We start from the raw sequence: 8,505 nt of genomic DNA, 5'->3' as shown, positions 1-8,505 counted from the left end.
TCCTCCCCCTACTACTACTACTACTACTACTACTACTACTACTACTACTACTACTACTACTACTACTACTACTACTACTACTGTTGCTGCTGCTACTTTCACTATTATCATTACTCCTACTACTACTACTACTACTACTACTACTACTACTACTACTACTACTACTACTACTACTACTACTACTAATACTAATACTACTACTACTACTACTACTACTACTACTACTACTACTACTACTACGACTACTATTACATTTCTTTTATGTCTTTTATCGTCCATTATTTTCTAGAAATTTCACGTCTCTCACTGGCCTTATCATTTCTACCACACCGCGCTAACGATTCGTTCACACTCCAACCATCGTTGAGTACAGACGATGCAATTTATACTGCATTTCATCTTATTTGTTTTCAACGTTTATTTGTTTATTGTTGTGCCGACGAAGGGTTTGTACCCGAAACGCCCATTGTTTGTATTGTTTCCACCGATTCCTCTCCATCATCACTCTTTCGTTAGTATTTTCGGGACCCCATGCTTCAGGCAGCGCCCACCGCTCTCTACTTAGAACAATGCTACACCGTGGATAAGAATCATTTAAGTGCCATCGTTATTTATATTTACTAAAAACATTACACACACACACACACACACACACACACACACACACACACACACATTCTCAAACAATTTTTACACCCCTAAACTTGTCTCACACTATTTTTATTTGTGAGGGAAAAACAACAACAAAACAAAAAAAAACAAAAACGATCAAAACAAACACGAAGAAGAAATAGATATGATTTCTGTGCCACTTCCTATGACGCATGCGCAGCTGGAAAAGTAACACATTTCTATGACGTATTGTGGTACGTTTCCGAGGAATCCCCAGTTAAAAATAGATTGACCTCTGTAGTCTGAGACTTCGCAAGCGTAGTCAGAGACTTGATAGTCAGGGACGAAGTCTGACTCCACGAATAGCTTACTTTCCGTAGTCTCTGACTTCCCAAAGTCTTAGACTACAAAGTCTCAGACTTTGCTATAGTCTGAGACTACCATAGTCCCGCTCCATGTATCAGACGGAGAGGTTCAGATAAATTCTTCTTCTTCCAGTGTCATCTCATGGCCATGGGTTGAGGTCGACTTGAAATGACACGCCAATCTTCCCTGTTGACAGCTTGCTGACTGCATTCGACTGCCGACAATCCTGTCCATTAGTCCGTTCCCTTAATGGAAAAATTGTGCAAATCGTGTAACCAGCATGAAATTTTCACACAAAGTGCAGAATTTTATGAGGATTTCGAAAATAGGTGGCTCCAAGTTGAAATATAGCTGGAACCAAGAGTTATTGCCCTTTAAAGGTGACAAAATACATTTTTTCAACATTTTATTTTTATTTCTCAAAAAATTACGGTTTTATAAATATTTTATAATGATGTGGTTATTTCGGTATTCCCTAGCGTACTTTGGACTCAGAAAATATTTTTCCATTTGAATTTTATTGAAATATATAAGAAAATACGAAATTCATTGGGGATTTTTCAGGAAATTAAAAAAAATATATATCTCCTTCCTGGAAACTGTTTAAATAGTTTAGAATCTGACATATATTTGAAATGCCATGCATTTCAAAAACATTTTTTAATCTTCACATCCTCTAAAATCAAGCAATATTAATTTGATTAAAAAACAAAACAATAATAGACAATTCAAATGCCAAAGCAAGTACCCCTTCTCCTCCCGACACACACGTACAATCACTCTCAAACATAAGAGTACAATGTATCTCTATCATATAGCAAATAACACGTTTAAATTTATATATATATTGTACAATACATATTTATTCAATGAAGAATTGAACCATTTAAAACCTTTTTTTTTCTGTGTACATATTTAACAGCAGCATTATTATAGATTTACATCCCTTTTTTAAAATTACATAGTTTGTTGAAAACATACAATTGAAAAACGTGTTTAAAGTCAATCATTGTCTCTAGAACATTGACCATTGCAGGCACATAACAGAGTACATGGAAGAGATGCCTTAACACAATTGCATCTTTTGGAGCATCCATTTGATGAACAGTTACATTTAATCAGATTTTGTGAGGCATGTGTAAGGTCAGTCAAAGTGGACCACTTTGGCATCCCATCTTCTTTCCAACCAAAATCTGATTTGGAAGGAAGACTAGGGTCTTTAGCAAGAGAGCATTTCCATGCATAACCAGCTTGGTAAACTGCTCGATTTAAATGCTGTTTGAGAGCTTCACGAGTTGGTGGCATATTGTCTGGAAGGCGTGACTTTTTTGTAAAAAGTTCACGCCGGCATTCATTGACAGCAGATAAGTTGGTTGCTCTGTCAAACAACAAACAGACAAATCTCTGGATGATGTTGAAATACTTGTCTCTTTATAGAACTGGCAAATTCTTTTACTAGTTTCAGCTGTAATATCTTTTACCCTAGCATAGGAAATTGATAAACCCAGAGCAGACAGTTTATCAATAAGACCTTTCTTTCTGGTTTTGGCAAAAACCATGACTCCTAAATAAACGGGGATTGGGGTTTCCTTGGACAACTGTTTTCTAGTGCTACCTGAATTTTGCGGGCTTTTGTTGTTGTGGTTCAACATGATAAGCTGTGAAATTGTCATGGTATGTCGATTCTGATGACCTAAACTTAGCGAACACTGACCACTGACCACTTCAAATGCCATTCACAATTTTCACTAATTTGTGTGGTGCACTATTGACAATGCTATCATGATCTATATTGAGGGGTGATATGAATGTATGATTTCTTATTTCTGCTCTTATAATATCAACTGCTTTTTGTATTGCAAGATCATCATTTGAATCTAAATCGGCAATAGCTGCTTGTGAAATAATATTCCCCTCTTTGAAAGTAAGCAAGACTTCCCGCCCATCCCTGTATTCCATTAAAGAAGGAACTCTCGATAGTAAATTTTCTTTGAATCTAGTTTATGTACATATACATCCGACCAATTTATGGCATTTAATTTTGACAAAAGTAAATTGTAGAGATCATTCAGCTTAAACACAACATTTGTGTCTGTGCGAGCTTGTTGTTGATCAATAAAATTGACAATATCCTGTTTGCATTCTGCAATGTGTGTTTTGTATTTGTTGTCTGAAGTATTTTTACATCTAAAATCGTCTGCTCTTCTGTGGAACAGTATAAGGCAAGGCTTATGATACTTTGCTTCCACCGCAATAAGATCACCCTCCGCAAATACTCTAAGAATACTTGTATCTGAAAGAAGGACAGCTTCCTAGTAGACTTTTTGTGAAAGAGCAAGAGTCCGGACCTCAGTCAATTCCCCTTCACAACCCTTACAGAACAAGCAGTGTTTGCTTACATGTGATGTGTTTAATGTGCCTCTTGTATCAGGACTTGCAACTGCTTCACTATTACATTGATTTATCTTCTTTGCAAGCCTTTTGAGTTTTGATTTATGAAACCTGTGTCTGCAATTCTTATGGTAAAGTCAATCATTGTCTCTCAAAAAATTAGCAAGACATTTCACAGGTTGGTTAATATTGAATTTCAATGCTATTGGCAATCTACCTGAGTCATGAAAAAGTTTGATATCCTCAGAAATGGCAACATACGTGTCTTCAATACAATTTAACTTGGTTGCTTTTTTAGGGTTTGTGAGAGGAGAATTTTCAATGGTTTCTTGACAAAACAGGCACTTCGACCAGTCAATTTCAGGGGAAGCTTGATCGAGTCTTGGAACTTTGTTCAGATTTTTACAGTCGACAATGGATGTCTGCCGCTTCTTTCCTCCTGCCATATTAGCGCATTCTAGGAAGGAAAGAAAAATAAATCAAAACCCCATGACATACTCAAGAGACAATATTTAAAATTATTTCCTACAAAAGGGTGAATTACATAGTTTATCAAGTTACAGAAAATGTTACCATCTTAAGGCGATATAGGGTAGCTTGAGAGCTGACAGAATGAACAAGTTTGTGTGCGTGCGAGTGTGTGTGTGTGTGTATGCGTGTGAGTGAGTATTTGTGTGTGTGTTTGCGTGAGAAAGGTTAAACACATATTAGTTGACGGGGCTTGGATAGCTCAGTGGTAAGATTCTCTGCAAAACAACAATAAAACAACAACAACATCAACACACACACAACGAACACATAATTCCAAATACCTGTTAGAATGGAACTTTAGTCCTTGCAATCTTGACCATTCAACAAATCAAACTAGCATTCCAATTTGACGAGGTCCCCAGGCATGATGCTTATTAATTTTAAGGAAACAAAGGACTGTGAGGCTGGCAAGTCGAAATATAACAAACAAGTCAATACATTGTTTTAAAAAACCAAACCTGAACATGCAAAAGGTAAAGCAATGTGTGTGAATATTAGAGTGTATTGGTAGAATTGTATGTGGAGATGTTCTTTTTTTGATCAACTGAGTTAATAATAAATTAGTTATCTTTTTTTCTTTCTCGGTCAGCAGTAATGATAAACGCCGTTATTCTATCATCAATCATCGACAGGCTAATCTATATCTAATCGAATCTAAAAGGGTCTAAATTTAGTACTGACATAACACATGCAACTTATATTATACTAAGATAGAAAAATATGTTCAGATCCAAGCATGGGCCATAATCTTACTCTATCTTTTGCATCCTGGAGGCTTATTGTGTGTGTAGAATGATATGACTGTGACTCAGCTTTGATCTGACCCAATTTTTTTTTCACAACTTAATTCTTTTGTCATACATTGCGCGATACTTATCGCACTAGCACGCGCATAAAGTAAAATAACATCACGATGATATAAGACATTTATAATAGATGAAAAAGATTGTTCCTTACCTTTTCAATGAATGTCGATTGCACAAAATAAAATTGTAGTTTGTTGACATCGTTTAAAAGACAAAACTCATTCTCTCAATTATTTTTTAGACAACACATGATGCCATTGTCGGTAGATGGATCTGTCGTTATCTCGAAGGGAGAGGCGGTGACAGATGACAAAACCGCATTTCGATTTAGCATTATTGTACTGTACACAAAAGAAACCTCTTTAACTGCTTTAAATAATTTTTAGTCTCTTGTTGTTGTTTTTTTTCGTTTACAGGCGCTAAGACATCCTAGTACATACTTAGTAAAGGATAGGTCGTCCTAATGACTCATAGTTTTATTGCACGGGCAAAAAAGGACAATTTTTATTGGGGGTTTTTCCGCGGTCAGAAGACAAAAAAATGTTTTAAAATAATTAAAAGCTAGATTTTTGGGTAAATAATAATGGAAAACATTAAAACAAACATATGTCCACGATCAAAAACAAATCAAGATGTTCTTAATGGGTGAGAATGTTTTTTAAAAATACTTTTGTCATCGAGCGCCAAAACGTCACAAAGTGCGCGTTTTCACTAGACTTTACGACGAATTTTAAGGTCTTTTCAATAAAAATTGTATTTGGAGCCACCTATTTTTCGAATCTTCATAATTTTCTGCACCAATTTGTATACTTAGTTTGCTGGTTACAAAAAGTGCACAAAACGCACGGAACTTGCCGCTAAGAAAACGGACTACATGTCTTCACATCATCTATCCAAGTTCTTGCTGGCCTGCCTCTTCCTCTTTTCCCCTCCACTCTACCCTCAAGAATGTCCTTGTTGACAGTTTGATGGCGTCTTAGGTGTCCAAAATACTTAAGTTTTCTTGTTTTTATTACTTTCATTAGGGTCGGTCTGATATCAAGGATGTCACAGACTTCTTGATTTGTTTTCTTTTCTTTCCAACTGATTTTTCCAAGGCGACGGAAAGTCCACATTTCAAAGGCCTCAATTCTTTTCTCTATTTGTTTGTTCAAGGTCCATGTTTCTGAGCCGTAGAGAAGTGTTGAGTGGACATAACATTTGAGTATTCTTATTCTTGTTTTCATCTGCGTTTGTTGCGAAGTTAAAATGTTATTCAGTTGACTGAACCTCGACTTAGCTATAGCAATCCTGTTTTTCACTTCCAGCTCATTCTTTCCGTTGTTGGTCATTGTCTGTCCAAGATATTTAAAAGAATCTACTTGTTCGATGTTTTGATTATCAATTTGGACTTTTGCGCTTTTTTCAGGCTTCTTTGACATGACCATTACCTTCGTCTTTTGAACATTCATCTCTAGACCCTTTGCTGTACTGTTCAGGTTTACTTGATTTGCAAGGATCTGTAGATTTGTCTCGTTCGATGCCAACAATACTGTATCATCTGCATATCTCAGATTATTTATCCTCCTACCTCCAATAACAATACCTGGAATGTGCTCGGTTTTACGGAAGATAAACTCTGTGTACAGGTTAAATAGATATGGAGAGAGGATACATCCTTGCCGAGCTCCTCTTTTAATTGGCGTGAAAGGTGACAGATCGCCCTGAATCCTGATGGCTGCTTTTTGATGCCAATATAGATTGGTTATTAGCCGTATATTTTTGCCATCAATGCCTGCCTTTTCCAGACATGTCATTAATTCTCCATGCTGTACCCTATCAAATGCTTTTGCGTAATCGATAAAGCATGCATAGATTTCTTTTTGATGATCAAGGTATTTTTGTGTGATATTATTTAAACAGAAAATTGCTTCTCTTGTCCCATTATTTTTTCTAAAGCCAAACTGTACATCGCCAACTTCATTATCGATGGCAGCCCTGATTCTTTCTAGGATGATCTTCAATAATAATTTAGTTACATGGGGCATCAGACTTATTGTGCGGAAATCACTGCAAGTTGTCGCCTTTGGTTTTTTCGGTAGGGTGATGTAAACCGATTTGGCAAGTTCGTCTGGAATATAGCCTGTATTGTAAATACTATTAAAGAGATCTGTTAGTTTCACAATTGAGAATTCTTTCAAAATTTTTAGCATTTCTGTTACAATGCCATCTTCACCCTCAGCTTTGCCATCTTTCATATTTTTCAATGCATTTTCTATCTCACATGCGAGTATTGGAGGACCTTCAGTGTTGCTTGGCAAAGGTATTTGGTGCCTGTCATCATCAAATAACTCGCCAATGTATTGACACCATCTTTCTTTTATATCCTCTTTCTCAAATAATATTTTACCATTCTTGTCTTTAATACAGTTATTGTTGTTAGTGGTGCGTTTTTTGCCCGAAATTTGTCTTATTTCCTCGTGGGCTGCTTTTCCATCTAGGCCAAATATTTCGATCATCCTGCATTTGTGGTTAAGCCAATTTTCTTTTGCTATGCGACATTTGTGTTGGATTTTCTTATTCAGCGCTTCATACTCTGGTTTGTTCTTCATTTGTTTACGTTCTGACATGAGATCCAAAATTTCTGGTGTCATCCATTGCTTTCTTGTTCTTTTCTCCTTCTTTGGAATAACCTTATTACCGAATTTTATGCTGTCTTTGAATATGTTCCATTTTATATCAATTTCTTCAATTGCATTTGCTTGTGAGAATTGTTCTTGTGATTCAATAAGTAGTTCATCATATCTGTTCGAAACAGAGACATTATATTTCTCCTGCAATTCTGATGACCATTTTAGACGATCGATGTCCAATTTTTCTAATAGCTTTGGTTTTTTAATTTTCTTTAGCTTTAACGTTAGCTTTGCAATAAGTGGGTTATGGTCAGAATTGATATCAGCTCCCGGGTATGTTTGGCATGATTTTACACTGTTGCGAAACCTTTTCCTGATCATAATGTAATCTATTTGATTTCTACACCAGTCCCCTGGACTTTTCCATGTGTATAATTTTCTCTTTGGTTTCTGGAAAAAGGTGTTGGTAACAATCAGCTCATTTTCAATGCAGAATTGAACTAGTCTGTCTCCGCGCTCATTTCTAACCCCAAGTCCATATTGGCCAACCACGTCACTCTCCTTCCCGTTCCCAATTTTAGCATTTAGGTCACCCATGACAATTAACACATCCGTTGATTTTACGTGTTTCATCATACTTTGTAATTCTTCGTAGTATATTTCAATGTCCTCATCCGAATAATCACTTGTGGGTGCATATGTCTGGATGATTGACATGTCAAAAGGTCTGGCTCTCAATTTTATCATCATGTTTCTGGAACTTACAGCATATATACCTATAATATATTTGAGAATGTTAGATTTCACCAGCACACCCACACCATGTTGATGTTCACTACCTCCAGAATAGATAAATGTGTGAGTGTCTCTTTTTACAGTACCCTCTTCTGTCCATCTGTGCTCAGACACTCCTAGGATGTCCACCTTCATCTCATCCGTCTCCTTAATCAAGTTGTCCAGTTTACCTAGTGTATATAATGTCCGGACATTCCATGTTCCAATGCGTAGACATTTCCCTGCATATTTCATACATACATTATCGGACTCCAATCCTCCCGCAGGCTTTAGATTGACGTCGTCATCCTCGTTTGTACTACTCCCTGAAGAGATTGTCTCTTCCCTGTTAATATTTACAACAGGTATCACACCCGCAGGGGTCTCAGGGGTACCTTTATAACTTCCATAAA

At 36.5% G+C, this 8,505-nt stretch overlaps 1 protein-coding gene across 3 annotated transcripts in view; it reads left to right on the top strand.

The window, feature by feature from the left end:
- Positions 1 to 481: 481 nt before the first annotated feature.
- Positions 482 to 8,505, top strand: part of LOC144965412 (retinal dehydrogenase 2-like) — a 33,722-nt gene continuing 25,698 nt past the window's right edge. For 2 of the 3 annotated variants that reach the window (XM_078900742.1, XM_078900739.1), the window contains exon 1: positions 8,464 to 8,505. This exon is cut by the window's right edge and continues 413 nt beyond it. The gene's annotated coding sequence lies outside the window, so the exon portion shown is untranslated. Of the gene's footprint in view, positions 1,359 to 8,463 lie in introns of those variants that run through there. The other variant, XM_078900741.1, reaches the window with a different exon arrangement.

The sequence above is a fragment of the Berghia stephanieae genome, chromosome 2 (assembly GCF_034508935.2).
Source record: "Berghia stephanieae isolate SIO BIC M18660-M18661 chromosome 2, UCSD_Bste_1.3, whole genome shotgun sequence".
NCBI classification, from domain to species: domain Eukaryota; kingdom Metazoa; phylum Mollusca; class Gastropoda; order Nudibranchia; family Aeolidiidae; genus Berghia; species Berghia stephanieae.
This window is presented reverse-complemented; position numbering and strand designations above follow the sequence as displayed.